Source organism: Symphalangus syndactylus, chromosome 15 (assembly GCF_028878055.3).
Source record: "Symphalangus syndactylus isolate Jambi chromosome 15, NHGRI_mSymSyn1-v2.1_pri, whole genome shotgun sequence".
Taxonomy (NCBI): domain Eukaryota; kingdom Metazoa; phylum Chordata; class Mammalia; order Primates; family Hylobatidae; genus Symphalangus; species Symphalangus syndactylus.
This window is the reverse complement of record NC_072437.2, coordinates 26956641-26973209: the sequence shown is the minus strand read 5'-3', so window position 1 is coordinate 26973209 and position 16569 is coordinate 26956641. Positions and strand designations below refer to the sequence as shown.

General features: G+C 40.6%; 1 protein-coding gene across 1 annotated transcript in view; it reads left to right on the top strand.

Moving 5' to 3' along the window:
• GPR180 (G protein-coupled receptor 180) overlaps positions 1-13659 on the top strand; it is a 67461-nt gene extending 53802 nt beyond the window's left edge. The window contains exon 11 of the transcript XR_010115982.1: positions 13041-13659. The gene's annotated coding sequence lies outside the window, so the exon portion shown is untranslated. The remainder of the gene's footprint in view (positions 1-13040) is intronic.
• Positions 13660-16569: the final 2910 nt, after the last annotated feature.

Here is a 16569-nt window from a genome sequence, read left to right as displayed (position 1 = left end):
ATGGTAGACACATGCCACTTATTGGTATGCTGGTCATGAAACAAGCAAATATCTATCATGATGAACTGAAAATTGAAGGGATTTGTGAATATTCAACAGGCTGGTTGCAGATATAAGAAAAGACACAGCATTAAATATTTAAATATTTGTGGTGCTAAAGCATCTGCTGCTGATGAAGCAGCAAAGATATTCACTGATGCATGGGCTGGGCATTGTGGTAATTCCAGAACTTTGGGAGGCCAAGGTGGGAAGACTGCTTGAGCCTAGGAGTTTGAGGCCAGCCTAGGCAACATGGCAAGAACCTGTCTCTACAAAAAATAATTTTAAAAAATCAGCTGGCCATGGTGGCATGCACTCATCTTCTTAGCTAACTGGAAAGCTGTGTTGGGAGGATCACTTGAGCCCAGAGGGCTGAGGCTGCAGTGAGCTGTATTCATGCCACTGTACTCCAGCCTGGATGACGGAGTGAGAAATAAATAAAAATAAATAATAAATTAAAAAATAATAATAAATAAAAATAAGAAATTCATTGATGGGTTTGCCAAGGTCATCACTGATGAAAACCTGATGCTGAACAAGTCTATAATGCTGATGAAACATCACTGTTTCAATTTTATTGCCCCAGAAAGACACTGACTATAGCTGATGCGACAGCCCTTACAGGATTAAGAAGGCCAAGGACAGAACAAATGTGCTGGGATGTGTTAATGCAGCAGGCATGCATAAATGTAAACTTGCTGTGATAGTAAAATACTTGCATCCTTGCTGTTTTCAAGGAGTGAATTTCTTACCAGTCCATTAGTATGCTTACAGAAAGGTATGAGTCACCAGGGACATTTTTTTTTTTTTTTTTTTTTGGTTTCACAAACATTTTTTACCAGTAGCTTGTGCTCACTGCAGGGAGGCTGGACTGGATGATGACTGCAAGATTTTGTTGTTCCTTGACAAATAATCTCATTCTCCAGCTGAAATTCTCAGAAATAATGTCTATGCCATATACTTTCCCCAATATGTGACTTCATTAATTCAGCCATGAAACCAGGGTATGCTTAGGTGAATGAGGAGTAAATATAAAAACACTTTATTGAACAGCATGCTAGGAGCAGTGAAAAGAAGTGGGTGTGAAAGGTTTTCAAAAGGAGTTTAGTGTGAAGGATGCTGTATATGCTGTTGCCAATGCGTGGAACACAGTGGCTAAAGACACATCTGTGCATGTCTGGCACAACCTCTGGCTTGTGACTATGTTCAGTGCTGATGATAAAGACATTGGATATTCTTGTACACTTATGAAAGCAATTCTCTAAGACATACACTGAGGGGTGGGACCACTGGGTTACAGACGACACATATATTCAACCTTACAAGGTAATCCCCAACTATTTTCTACAGTGGTTCTGCCAAATTATACCCCAACCATCAATTTATAGAAATTTTTGTTTCTTTTTAAGTATTCGTCATATTTTTCTGTAAAGAAATGGAAGTGGCCTAGAATGACAAAGATACTTTATATAGGTGCCTTTTAGAATTCGTTTTTAAGGACTTCTTCAGGATGATCTCATTCCTACTCACACATGTGAGTACATCATTTGTTTGCTGTGCAATACTACTTACATATCTATTACATATCTATTTATATTGTTATTTAGTTTTTCAGGCATTTGTCTTTTCCTCTCCAACTAGATTAAAAGCTACATGAGGGCCAGGAGGCAGGTATGATCATTTTTGCCTACCCAGCATCTGTTCTCTTCTTTTGGAAGCAGCACCTCAATTTCCCTCTAGAGAATCACCTCTAACCACTCTCTCAATCCATAGTCTCAATGAGGTTCACTCCCTTCCCCATCCCCAAAGGTGCATGTCTATTCTGAGCACAGGTCAGCAGGGACACATGACCTAGGTTGTGCCTAAGGTCAGCCCAGTGAGACTCAATTTTGCAACTTTTGTTGGAAATTTTGGGAAAGTTTTGTTTTGATTTTTTATTCTGTGGCTTCTGAACCAATAGGATGCTTAGAGGTGCTGAAGGTCATCATGCAACTGCATGAAGTAGACCTGCCTTAGAGTGAATTCAACACAGAAGAAAGAAGCACCAAATGAGGGAAGAGACTGATTTCTGGATCCAGCTGTGCCAGGAGCCAGTGAAAGCCCCTGGCTTTTCAGTTACATAAACCAATGAGAAAGTCTCTCTGTTCTCACTCCAAGTCCTGACTTATGTATAATTTATTCAAAAAGTTTGTTTGTTTGGTTGGTTGGTTGGTTGTTTTTCAAGATGAAGTCTCGCTCTGTTGCCCAGGCTGGAGTGCAGTGGCGTGATCTGGGCTCACTGCAACCTCCACCTCCCAGGTTCAAGCGATTCTCCTGCCTCAGCCTCCCACGTAGCTGGGATTACAGGTGCCTGCCACCATGCCCTGCTAATTTTTGTATTTTTTTTAGTGGAGATGGGATTTCACCTTGTTGGCCAGGCGTGTCTCAAACTCTTGGGCTCGAGCAATCTTCCCACCTCAGCCTCCCAAAATGCTGGAATAACAGGTATAAACTACTGCATGTGGCCTCAAAAAGTATTTACTACCTGCCCATGCTAGGGTTAAAGATACAGCAATGAACATGTTCTATGAATGTTTGTTTTGATTTCTATTTGAATGATCTTGCTATTGTGAAATTATAGGTTTAGCCTCTAATAATTTTTAAAATAGACACAAGTAAACAATTTTCAAGCTTCCTCAAGAAGCAGTTGGTAAACATGTTTGTTCAATATGTTAAAATATTAAACCAATGCTATTATATTCTGGTACTCAGTACTCTTACAGAATATAAATAAGAAATAGTCCCTATTTTAGAATGGCTTATGATATCATCTAATGGGAAAGATAGCACAATTGGAGGGAGGAAAACCCTCAGGCTCCTAAAACTGATAACACACACACACAAGTGCAATACATAGTTCAGAGAGAGAGAGAGAATGAACAGGCATGTGTGTATATCCTAAGAACATTCTGAACTGAGTAGATGTCCACACCTAGGTGAAATAATAAAGGAGAAAGGCTGGAGTGGATCTTGATTTTGTGGGAAGTGAAGCTTATACAATTTATATAAGGGTCCTCTTAAGAAAACAAATGCAAAGTTAGGCATAAGGTCTTAGCTGATGCAAGCAAGGCCCTGAAGCTTAAGATGTGTTAGCTTCAGGGTTGACCTGCCTATGCAGGAGAGGTCTGAGTATGTGCAAAATCCCAAGTGGTGGTTCAAGGAAGTACAAACAGGTTTAACTAACTAGGGTGGGAAAGGAAAGCTAGCAGATAGAGGAAATGACAGTTACATTACTAACTGATTGATTGAAAAGGCCGGTCATTTTAGGGGTCCTAAAAGCTAAGGAGATTAAGTTTCATGATTATGTAAATTGGGAACTAGAGCAGATTTCTAAGAAGGAAAGTTGCATGGTTAGGGAAAAATTTCTTGCCACTAGGTTTAAGATTAATTAATCCATAAATAAAAGTAGGTACTAGGGCTCCTAGAAATATTTGTAGCAAGAAATGATGATTTTGTGGACCAGGATGGAGACTGCAGAAACTGAAAGGAAGGAAATGAAGTCATATCCAAGTGATTTTGAAGGAAATAGTCTAAATATGTGGAAGAAAACAGGACTGAAAGGTCTGCAAGTTTTCAAGGCTGAAGTGCAGAGGTTGGCAATGGATTCATTTTGATGTTACTTTTTCCTAACGTCATAAGCTTCTTGCAGGTCAGGATTTAGGGTTTTAGGATATTTTGCACTATTTTTTTGTAGATGCACATTTAGTACATATCTAATATTCTTCTCTAATATTCCAGTAATGTAAGAAATCGTGATAGTGTTTCCATGTGAGCTATTAAGGGGGAAAACTGTATAGCCCCTTCCATGATGAATGGAAGTGCTAGATTCCAAAACTGCATACTCCAGAAGAGGAATGTGACTGGCAAAGTTGTCAAAGGAAAGGAAGTTAGCCTTCGGGTTTGGAAATCTCTCCCTGTCTCCATGTTCTCAGCTTAAAATATTCAGATGGCTTCAGCTCAGTTACAGCCTCCCTTGGGTGTCCACAGGGGCCTTGAAGGAAGCAGAAGAGAGTTCATCTCACCTGTAAACACTGAAGTAAATGGATGGTCCACCCTTTGTATGCAGAGTGAAGAAAAAGGATTAAACACTGGCGTGGCAACGATGACCAGGCATTTTCTTGGAGGTTACACTTGAAAAACATATAGGGTTTTTCAATCATTTAAAGATAATTCTATCCTAAAGGATTGAAATAATCCAGTTTGGGCCAAACCTTCCTGAAAACAAGACATAGAACATTTCTATGATTTACTCATTTTCCCTTCAGAAACTCAAATCTCCCACCAGCAATATTGAGAAGATAGAGTGCATTACACCCCGCTATTCACTGATTTCAGCAATGAAAGTGTGAATGTGGGAAACCTGAGTTTATTCATCAGTTTTTTTTTTTTTGGTTTTTTTTTGAGACGGAGTCTTGCTCTGTTGCCCAGGCTGGAGTGCAGTGGCGCAATCTCGGCTCACTGCAAGCTCCGCCTCCCGGGTTCACGCCATTCTCCTGCCTCAGCCTCTCCGAGTAGCTGGGACTACAGGCGCCCGCCACCACGCCCAGCTAATTTTTTGTATTTTTAGTAGAGACGGGGTTTCATCATGGTCTCGATCTCCTGACCTCGTGATCCGCCCGCCTGGGCCTCCCAAAGTGCTGGGATTACAAGCGTGAGCCACCGCGCCCGGCCTATTCATCAGTTTTAAGAAAACCCTCAAGATATAAAGCTGGCTCTGTGGGAATCTTTAGTCTGATTGCTCTAAGAGCAATAGCCACTGTCTAGGAGCAAAAAAGGAGGAATTTGGTGGAAGCTCAGTTCAATTCTAAATGATCTGACTTTGGTTTTATCTGCAGTTTCTTTGCTATGAACCTATAAACAAACCAAGAGGGCAGTTTTGGAAAGGAGAGTATTCACAAATCATAGTAACAAGAGTCAGACCACTAGGGGGGATCGTTAAGCCATTTTGTGCAAAAATAATGACTCAACTTTTGAAAATGACTGCAGTTTCATTATTTTAAATCGTCATTAGTCAACTTTAAGCAGGCACAGCACACCAGAACTGGAATTCAATCTTTGTAAGCAAACTCATATCTCCACCTAAAGCGATCAAATGCCTGTAAACATCCCTTTCTAGTTTTAATTGCAAAAGGATTATTGTGGGCTTTGAAGTAATAGCTGTTCCCACTACCTGCTTCTAGAAGCAGCTGTTCCCACAGCATCACGGCAGGTGCAGCCCAGAAGCTGGGCCCTGCCCTTATCATGTAGCGGGTGGTATATTTGCAGAGTCCAATGTGTGTTCAGTCCTGAATTAGCCAACTTTGTTATCTAAATTCTCCTAAACCCAAAGCCTAACAAGAAAATAGCAAAGAGTAATTCCCCCATAATAATTACAGAGGGATGGGGATCAGGGAGGATGTGAGAGCCCGGACTAAATGAAGCATTTTTTTTTTTTTTTCAGACAAAGAGGCAAAACTCTAGATTTAAAAAAAAATGAGGGGGTGCTGAAATGCACATGCGGAGATTGTTTAAACAAAACTCCAGTGTTTTTAGAATTGCTTCTCCAGCGGATCAGATATCTTGCTTGCCCTACGTTAATAATCATTTTCAAATCAGTAGCTAGAAGTCGGCTCCCTCAGCAGTTCCAAGGCTCGGTGTCAGTGCAGAGGCTCTGTGTGGGAAGCAGCAGAAGGCAGCCTGTTTGGAAAAAGGAGAGCAGGAACTGGGGGTACATCTCAGAAACTCATGATTGTTTCAGTCATTAAACACTGATATTTAATTTGAGCTTTGTAATCCAGGACACTATTATTTGGTCCCAAGCAAAAAGGGGGGGGGAAAGAAAATGAAATGAGTATAATAAAAGAGCAAGGAGGAACCAGCTGCTTTGGGCAAAGAAGGGCAATAAAAGGAATCTTTATAACTGCCGAATGGTGGAATAGGCTTTTTTCTCCCCGCCAAGCAGAATGTCAAATTCTGTCCCCCTTTTTTCCCCTCTTAAAGCGTGCTAAAAGGAAAATTCTTCACAGAATCTTAAAGAACTTTTTTGACACAACAGCTGCAAAATCTATTTTCTAAACAAAGATTTATACATATTTATATGAGCTTAATCCAGATTTTTTTTAATAAATCATCCTCAGAACTGCAGAGGTAAACTATATGTAAATACCTCAAGTAATAGGCTTGTAGTGCAAATCACATCATTTTATCTTCAATTTTGCATTCGTTTTTCTGGCTTAAAGGTGCATCAGAGATATGCATTTTAGCATATTCAGAACACGGGGCGTGAAATTAAATGTTTGACAGAGTGAGAAAAATATACAGACTTTGGAGATGCCTTAAAAATAGTAATTTATGCAGATCTAGAGGAGTGAAATCATTTGCAATGGAGTGACCCTCTCTCCAGGAATTTTGTGCTCAGTGTTCTTCCCTAATCTCCCGCTGTATCTTCATTTTTCATTGAACTAGCCAGTTTTCTGCGAAGCCGTCTTGTAGATAAGGGGAGTGCTAAAGAAGAAGAAAGAGGACGCTCGGTGAGGCCGTTTCCATTGCACTTTTACCCAAGGCAATGGGCAGAATTTAACGGATTCCTTCCAACATATGTTTTTGCCAGATAAGTAAACAGTGTGTGTCGGAAATGAAAAAGCATTTGCAATTTAATGACATTACAGCTCTCAGCTTAGGCTGGCGTGCTGCGAGGCGAAAAGCAGAAAAAGAGAGGAGAGTAGAAAGAGAAAAAGAACAAAGTTCATCTTCCCTTTTGTGCATTTTTATCAAGGAAAATATTACTTCTTTCCCCTTCTTGTTCTCTTTTTCTTTTTCGTCTTTTGGCTTTTTTGTCTCACTCATTTACATTTTTTTTTCTTTCCTGCCTTTCTGTCCTCTGTTCACTTTTACCTTTTTCTTATATTGCCAGTGACTCATTTCTTTTTTTCCTCTCCATTGTGTCTCCTTATTAATCTATTTTGGCCATTCAGTTTTACCTTATAAGAAGCTGTTTATCCCACAATGTATCTTTTTTTCTGTGTTGTACTCCTAGTGCTATAGCTCGTAGTCAACAGGATTGTCAAAGGGATTATAATGTTTCATTTGAAAGCACTACAAATCTGCTCTCTTGCCTTCGGTAACTTCCCCCATTTCCTCTGATACTTGTCATTTTATTTCACATTCATCGTGGTCTTTAGTTTCACCCCAGACATCACAGTACCCTGATGTCTAACCACTGATACTCACTGTCTTTGCATTGTATGTTGGCACTACAAGGTTCTAGAAACTTAACCTTGAAATGGCAGAACCATTCTCTTCCACCCTTAGTCAAGTTCAGACTGGTATGGACAGTGAACTTACCAATGGGTCAGAATTGGTCCTTCCAGTGGCTCATGGTCAGGACAGGGTGTCATGTAGTTGATACTTATAATGGGTCATCTTCCAATAGAAAATGAGCCCCCAAAACTGCTGCTGAGTTTGCTGTTACTTTTCCTGTTAAATATGGTGAGAAAGTGATTACTGATACTACAATGTGTATATATGAGTTTTGTGATGGTTTGCTTGAATATACATGTGTGTTTGTACGTGTGTGTGAATTAGACTTTGTGACAGTGTGCATAGTTGTGTGGAGTTATTTAAGGCAGTGTAGGTCTGTGAATACAGGCATATAGAAAGACATGATTATCTTTCAGCTTTGATTCTACCCTAAATTCCAGAAGTAAAAGTTGGATGGAAAACCAATATTTTCTCCCCACTCAGGTCCGTAGCATTTTTATTTTAGGATTATTTTGACTGCTACTTTTACAGGCAGGAATAAGATTTTCCACCAGGTCTCCCTTTTGTGACAGACTAGTTAGATGACCAGGCAACCCCATTTGGGAGCAAGGAATGCCTCTCAGTCATTTCTGCTGCCTTGAGTTGTCAGTCTCTCAATCTAAGCACTTCCTGAACAATCAACTTTTAACATGATTCATCATTGCCTTTTTATTTTTGCAAAACAAGTTGACATATTTTCAATATTGTTATCACGAACATTTGAATATTAGTACCCAGATTTTTGACATAAATTTCATTCTAAGTATACAATTGTAAGTTACATGTTAGATCCTAAGGTTAACCTGCAGGTTGAACATAATTGAAAGGACCATAATCAAATTGCAAGTCCTATCACAGAAGTACTGTACAGACTTTAAAAAGATGCTTAAATAAAATGCTCTTGTCTAAAGACATGTGCATGTTTTTACCATAAAATTACATCTTCCACATCTTGCAGATCCGGCACTTGGTAAGTAAAAAGAAAATCTATTTGGACATGAGGATGTAAAGTAGCTGGAGGTGGTAATTTAATCAACCAAGGATATATTTCAATGTTTTTCTGGTCTTCTAGGCATTAGCACTTTAAATTCATTATGTCAGTTTGACAGATATATGCAGCCTTAAGGATCTAAAAATGAAATCCTAGAAGTATAGCCTGCTAGAGGATATATATTGAACTTAAGAGATTAAAATGGTATAACCATTGCAACAGAATGGAACATATCGCGTTTCTCGTTTTTTTTCCCACTAAGCATGAGTATTTTGCAGATGTAAAATACAGTCTTGTCTAATTATAAAACCTGGCTGAAGAGCCAGAGCTTTCTAACTTTTATTACTGATGAAGTGGATATTAGAAAGAAAATGTTGGCTTCATATGGAGTCTGAAGATGAAGAAGTCTTCCGTTTGGGATTTTCTATATCAATAATTTATTAAGGAAAATAGTACAAGTGGTTACATGCAGCCTACTGTAAGAGGCAAGTACATTGCATGCTTCTCCTGTTTAAGGCAAATAACAAAAGAGCCAAATTATAAAGCAGGTCTTAACGTAACTGGGACATTAAATCTACTATATCATTATGCCAATTTAGTAACGTTAATGATCTGTAATATTAATTCATCATCCTGGAAAATGGGGAAGGGTTGCCATAATTAACTATATTAAGCCACAATTAAAAAGTCATCCAAGCTGTTGTAAAGATTCTAGTGATGATAAGCGTGTTCGTTATATTATAAACCTTTCTGACCAGGTAAATTTGGTCCATAAGACTTTGTTACAAACAGCCCCTCACTTCGAATTCAGATAAGTCAAAAGAGCAGCCACCCACGGAGGCGGTGGCACCGACTAGACGCCTTATCAGCCATTTCCATCGCCAACTGCGGTTTAACACTTTCTTACAGGGAGAATCGGCTTTGAAAGAGGTACAACCTTTTAGCATATCTACTTTAATTCCTCACAGGGAAGCAAAACCAGGCTGTCTAGTGAAATTCACATATGTCAGACAGACTATCTACTCCCCTAAGATTAGGGTCATCTTTGAAAGTCACATTTCAAACTGGCACAAAATGAACATTTTGATGTTTCTAAATGGAGATCCTATAACGTTTAAGCCTAAACCCAAGTTGCCTATCACCAGATGTCTGATAAGCTCTTAATTCTCCTCCCTACCCATTTGAAGTCTCTATTGTGGATGGGAGTCTTTAGGTTACAGACAATGTCAGGAGAAAAGATAAATGGAACCATGCATGGGGTGAGATGCAGCCAAGATGACAACCCATTTAACTTTCCCGTCCAAAGGACTCCCTTTGTCTTTGACGGGACAGATCAGCTGGTGATAAAGGACTATTTCCTCTTTCACTAAGAAATATGATAAACCCCAACTTTGCCTTACACCTACCGTTATTATCCTTGCCATTAATGATCATGAATTCCTCCTCCCTAAAGCAACATTTAGTATGCTGCTACCTCTATGCGTAAACCACCCCTGAAGTGCATCTATAATCAGTGACTGTCATTGCTGTGGTAAGCTGAGTGACAGAGGAAGTAACGGGGATACGTTGCACACACTTGCAGCTGGAATTAGTTTATGGCAACTGACAAAGAAAACACATCACCAGCTTGTTTTGAATAGGGTACTCAGGATTTATATATGCAGAGGTTCATAAAGGATTCCCGTGTCTATTGGTATGGCCTGTTTTTTGGCTGTTAAGCCTAAAGCCCCCTTGCAAACCCCAAAACACACCTGACACACCATTGCTCAGCATTTGATAAAGATGTTTGATGAGGAAGAAGGTGCAACAAATCGCTTAGCAGATTATTTCTCCACACTATGAGCCTTTCTATTTATATAATGGTATGTCCCAAAAGAGCCAAATTATAAAACAGACACAAATACACACACACTCAACGCTGATTTCTGCAGCGTGCCCCATGCTGGAAAAGTCTCTCCAACAGCATCAACGTGCTATCCTAGTGACGGGGGCAAATCATTTGTCAGTCTCAGCTTAACTGATGCAAGTAGTGACATGAGGTAGCTCATTCTAACCTCCTCACTCAGCAGAAAACAGCAACTTATTCTCAGAGAGAAATGTCTGCCCATGTGAATATCCGGGGAGCCAGTTCAAACATCCAGCCAAAAAAGAGTTACTTCCCTTTAGGGAATGCTGGAAGCTTCGTGACTGTTGCCCAAAGAGAAGCCCCTTCAAATGTGGTACTGGATAGGGAAGTAGCAGTTACTGCTTCTCAGAGGAAAGGAGTCTCTCTTCCAATAGTCATTGCCAGAGGAAAGCAAGTCTTACATAACCTCTTGGAAATGCAAAGAAGTCTGCCAAACCAAGCTCACCTTTATCCCCATCCTTCTAGAGCAATCACCATCAAGAAATTTGATTTACCCTTCCTCTGCAATAATGTGTAGCCAAATGAAGGTGAAAAGACATAGTTTTCTAGACAGATTTACAAAAATCCTAGCACTAACCGAGCCAAGATGAAACAAAGAGGATCTTGCCAAGTCTTCATCCACAGATCTACATAGATCCAGTTGGATCTTCTGTATTTTGAGGACATATTGAAGAATAAAAAGGAGTCATATTTGGGGTACTTTTCTGAGACTCTCAAGACACTTTCCACACTCTGTGAGCTGAAATTCTTGTGAAAACATGTTAAAGAAGTAGTTCCACTACTGACTGCCATTTGTGTGTTCACATTCACACACACACACCCAAATGTGTGTGTTATGAAGCACTTTGTAAGATCCTTGCTCTGAAAAGACAAAAGACAGTCTCTCAATCCTGCCATTAGGCATTTCTGAGTGTGGCTAGTGTCCACGTTCTGAGTGTGGCTAGTGTCCCAGGCCTTGCTGCTCCGTTTAGAATGGTTCTTCCTCTATACTTAGATCGCTACTTCTCAATGTTCGTTTTCCTTTTAGTTCATTTATGCCTTTGTTTGGTAAACCTTCTACAGGGACCAACAAATTGCTCAAAGGCAAAGGCCTTGGTCCCTATTTTTTTTTGTAACACTGTTCACACAGTGACTCCCCCATGTCTCTGAGTGGGTGGAGAGGAAGTTATACAGGGCAAAGGGAGCACAGAGATGTGCTGCCTAGTAAGAGTTTCTCTATGTTCTTCCATTTCCTGTAATTGGTGCATTGATATTTCCACAACTCCTGCACATTACCACTGTGTAGGAGTTAATGTCATATTTATTGGCAGGCACCTGTTAAGTCAATGGAACATACAGGGTGCAGACATGGATTAGGGCCTGAAGATCTTACTCTGGAGTATGAGACAGAGCTGCTTCTTTCCCTGCCTCGGGTATGCATGAACACATCATATCACGGCTTTCAGTGTTCAGTGGTGACTGGTACACAGGTCTGGGAAGGAACTTAGGGGTCACTGTCTACTTCCCTCATGAGGAGACTGAGACAGAAAAGGGTGCAGTGGCTCATGCCTGTAATCTGAACCCTTTGGTAGGCTGAGATAGGACGATTGCTTGAGCCCAGGAGTTTGAGACCAGCCTGGGCAACATAGGGAGACCTTGTCTCTAAAAATAAAAGAAAAATTAGCTGGGTGTAGTGGCAGATGCCTGTAGTCCCACCTACTAGGGAGACTAAGGCGGAAAGATCGCTTGAACCCAGGAGGTCAAGACTGCAGTGAGCCAGGGTTACACCACTGCACTCCAACCTGGGCAACAGAGCAAGACCCTGTCTCAATTAAAAAAAAAGAAAAAGAAAAGAAAAAAAAAAAGAAAAGTTAAATATCTGCCCAAAACCAAAGCCATCAGCTATCTGGGGAAACCAGGGAGCCAGAGCTTTTCACTGCATAACTAAGCAATCTATCTTTCTAGGGAATCTTGATTTGTCAAAAATCAGATTACTTCTAGCTTTCAAAATGGGTCCCTTTGAAGCTTTTGATCATTGATTTTTGGTCAGTGGGTCAGGAGGGTGAGTCGTAATCAGCTCCCCGGTGACTGTCTGCTGAAACAGCATCTTGTATCATGTCATCTAGTGTAAAACTTGTCTTCCTGGGACTGCATAGATTAAGATGCTTTTGGACTCAAACACAGACCCCTTAGTAATCAAAACCGAGGTTAAGAAAATAGTACCAGCTTAGCATTATTTGCCTCTTTTTTTTTCTAAACCCAGAGGTTTTCCATTATTGTTCAGTTCCCCATTATGGGTTGAATTGTGATATGGTTTGGCTGTGCCCCCACCCAAATCTCATCTTGAATTATAGTTCCCTAATTCCCACTTCTTGTGGGAGGGACCTAATTGAATCATGGGGATGATTTCCCCCATATTCTCGTGGCAGTGAATAAGTCTCATGAGATCAGATGGTTTCATAAGGGGTTTCCCCTTTTGCTGAGCTCTCATTCTGTCTTGTCTGCCACCATGTAAGACGTGCCTTTTGCCTTCTGCCATGATTCTGAGGCCTCCCCAGCTACGTGGAACTGTGAGTTCATCAAATCTGTTTTTCTTTATAAATTACCCAGTCTCAGGTATGTGTTTGTCAGCAGCGTGAAAATGGAGTAATACAAATTGTCTTCCCCAAAAGATGTTGAAGAAGTCCTGACCCCTAGTACCTGTTAATGTGACCTATTTGGAAATAGGGTGTTTGTAGGGGATCAAGTTAAGATGAAGTTGTTAGAGTGGGCCCTCATCCAATATGACTGTGTCGTTTTTATAAAAAGGAGAAAACATGCATAGAGGGAAGATAATATGAAGGGACACAGGGAGAAGGCCATGTGAAGACAGAGGATCGGGTGGCTGCATGTGCAAACCATGGAACACCAGGCATTGCCAGCAAACCACCAGAAGTAGGAGAGAAGCCTGGGAGAAATTCTCCCTGCAGCCCTCAGAGGGGATCAACCTGCTGACACCTTGATTTCAGACTTCTGGCTTCCAGAATTGTGAGACAACAAATTTCTGTTGTTTGAGCCACGTAGTTGGTGGTCGTCTGTTACAGATGCTCTGGGAAATGGACACACTTCCTCCATAGCATATGGAATGCAGATATTCCTTTGTGAGTTACTTTGTGTAATTTTGATGGTGTTTTTTGTTGTTATTTTCTAAACTTCTGGCTTCCTAGTTTCCCCAGATAGCTGAATTGTAATATTTTCTAGATTGTTTTGTGGTTGGAATGAAAAACGTTGTGATAATATTTAACAGTATATTAACAAAAAGCTACCAGTTAAATGTTACGAGCAAACTTGTGACTTATATACTTTCTGTGGGGATAACCACTGGGTGGGGGGAGGTGATTGTATAATTATATGATTTCTAACACTAAATAAAATATTACAAAACAGAGACTGGTATGTTTTCTTGACTCAAACATCTGAAAAGGCTAAATTATATGTGCTACTCAGAGAGGTTTATGTGAGACTACCCAAGGGGCTGAAGTGAACAGCCCTGTAATAGGCAAGAGTTGAGTCAAATGCCTCCATAGGGCAACTCAGCCTGCCAGTACCTTCTGTTGCTCCAGACATCATCTGTCTTAGTCCATTCAAGCTGCTATAACAGAATATCTTAGACAGGGTGCCCTAAACAACAGAAATTTATTTTTTGCCTGGGTACGATAGCTCATGCCTGTGATCCCAGCACTTTGGGAGGCCGAGGTGGGCGGATTGCTGGAGACCAGGAGTTCGAGACCAGCCTGGCCAACGTGGTGAAATCCCATCTCTACTAAAAATACAAAAAATTAGCCGGGCGTTGTGGCAGGCGCTAGTAATCCCAGCTACTTGGGAGGCTGAGGCAGGAGAATCGCTTGAACCCAGGAGGCAGAGGTTGCAGTGAGCCGAGATCATGCCACTGCACTCCAGCCTGGGCGACAAAGTGAGACTGTTTTAAAAAGCAAAAAGAAATTTATTTTTCATAGTTCTGGGGACTGGAGAGTCTAAGATCAAGGGGTCTGGTGATCCCGGCTCTGGCAAAGACATCCTTCCTGGTTCACAGATGGCTGTCTTCTCATGGTATCCTCACATGGCCGGGAGAGAGATCGTCTCCCTCAGGTCTCTTTATATAAAGGCATGAATCTTATTTATGTGGTCTCCAACCCCATGACCTAATCACTTCCTAAAGGCCCTACCTCCAAATACCATCACAATGGGGATTTAGGCTTCAACCTGTGAATTCGGGGGAGCACATGTATTCAGTCCACAGCAGCATTTGTCAGTACCTCTACATGTACAGTGACAGACTGGGCCAATTCTGGGTAAAATAGCCAAGTGGAAAGCAGAGATTGAACATACACATACTTTATCCACTAAGGCCTTATTTAAACTTATCTTTCAAGAAAATTAGCAAATCTTGCTGGAGTTTACAGTTCATGCATTTGTTGAGAATGTTTCTCAGGTTTTTATATTAATTGAAAAGTTATATTAAATTGAAATTAGCCTCTGACTAATGTGCTGCAAAACTTTGCTTTAGGCAAAATCAATGGCATGAAAGAATCATGTCAACAAGCCACGCAGTAATCTTGGGCTCCTGGCCCTCCTACCTCAACTCACCTATACCCTTCTTCCATCACTTCATGCCAGACATCTCACCCCCTCCAAAGTGGTGAGGCTCCGGCCCAATCCGGGACCTTCCCAGTTGATTTGAGCTCAGGTGCCCACCTGGGATTGCCAGATAAAATACAAGATGCCCAGTTAAATAACAATTTATTTATTTATTTCCTTCCTTCCTTCTCTCTGTCTCTTTCCCTCCCTTCCTTCCTTCCTTCCTTCCTTCCTTCCTTCCTTCCTTCCTTCCTTCCTTCCTTCCTTCCTTCCTTTTTTTCTTTCTTTCTCTTCCTCTGTTACCCAGGCAGGAGTGCAGTGACTCCATCTCGGCTCACTGCAACCTCCACCTCCTGGGTTCAAGCAGTTCTCATGCCTCAGCCTCCTGAGTAGCTGGGATTACAGGCATGCGCCACCACACCTAGCTACTTTCTGTATAGTAGAGATGGGTTTTCGCTATGTTGGCCAGGCTTGTCTCAAACTCCTGACCTCAGGTGATCCACCCACCTTGTCCTCCCAAAGTGCTGGGATTACAGGCATGAGCCTACTGTGCCCAGCCACCAAATGTTTTTTTAGTGTAAATATGCCCCAAATATTGCAAATTTATACCCAAAAAAATCATTGTTTATTTACCCTGCCTCACTCATCACCTGGCTGCTGCAGGTTCATTCTTCAGGTGACTTACATGTCACTTCCTCAAAGAAGTCTCTCTGAAGACCCCATCTAAAGTAGATAATTCTATTATTCTTCAGACCACCCTGTTCTTTTCCTTCATCTCACTCACATCAATTTATAAGTATATTTTCATTTTGGCACTTATTAAATACTCAATATATATTTGTTCATTGATGTACAACTCATCCATTGTTTGTGGATGAATGAATGAATAAAGGAAAGTCTTATTGAGAAAAATTCCATGTTTAACTTTCCAGCTAATGTACTTGCTGGGATAGCTAGTGATTTAAACAGATTTACAAAGAAAAATGGAATTCCTTAGGAAGTTAGTGAAATTTTCACAGAATATGTTGAGAGTAGTGTTGTAGTGCTTTAGGTCATGCAGTATGTAATCATGTGTTTATAAGAATTATATATTAATCATAGTTTTGTCTAATTTAAATAATTTTGCTAATATATCTGCTGTTTAGTTCTAGGTAGAATTCTGAATAGAAAGTTTATTAATTAGCTCCAATTCACTTGTTAAAAATGGTCAAGTTGAAACAACCAGCATTTCTATTTATTTATTGAAGAGTGAGCTACAAATAATTTCTCCCATATAAATCCACCTAGTTCACGATAAAATGTTTTATCATAACATGCAGTAATTTTTTGAAAAGAAGTAGTTGTAATATTTTATAAAGAATGCTAGGCAGGGCGCCGTGGCTCATGCCTGTAATCCCAGCACTTTGAGAGGTGGAGGAGGGGAAATCGCTTGAGCTCAGAAGTTCAGCACCAGTTGAGGCAACATAGGGAGATCTCATCTCTATAAAAAATTAAAAATTAGCTGGACATGGTGTCGCACACCTGTAGTCCCAGCTACTTGGGAGGCTGAGGTGGGAGGATTGCTTGAACCCAGGAAGTTGGGGCTGCAGGTCGTACTGAGGTCATACCATTGCACTCCAGTCTGGGCAACAGTGTCTCAAAAAGCCCCAAAAGAATGCTAGATTCTTTCTCAGCTGTAAAGAACTAAGCAACCAAAATGGCTAATACTTTTAGAGAAAAT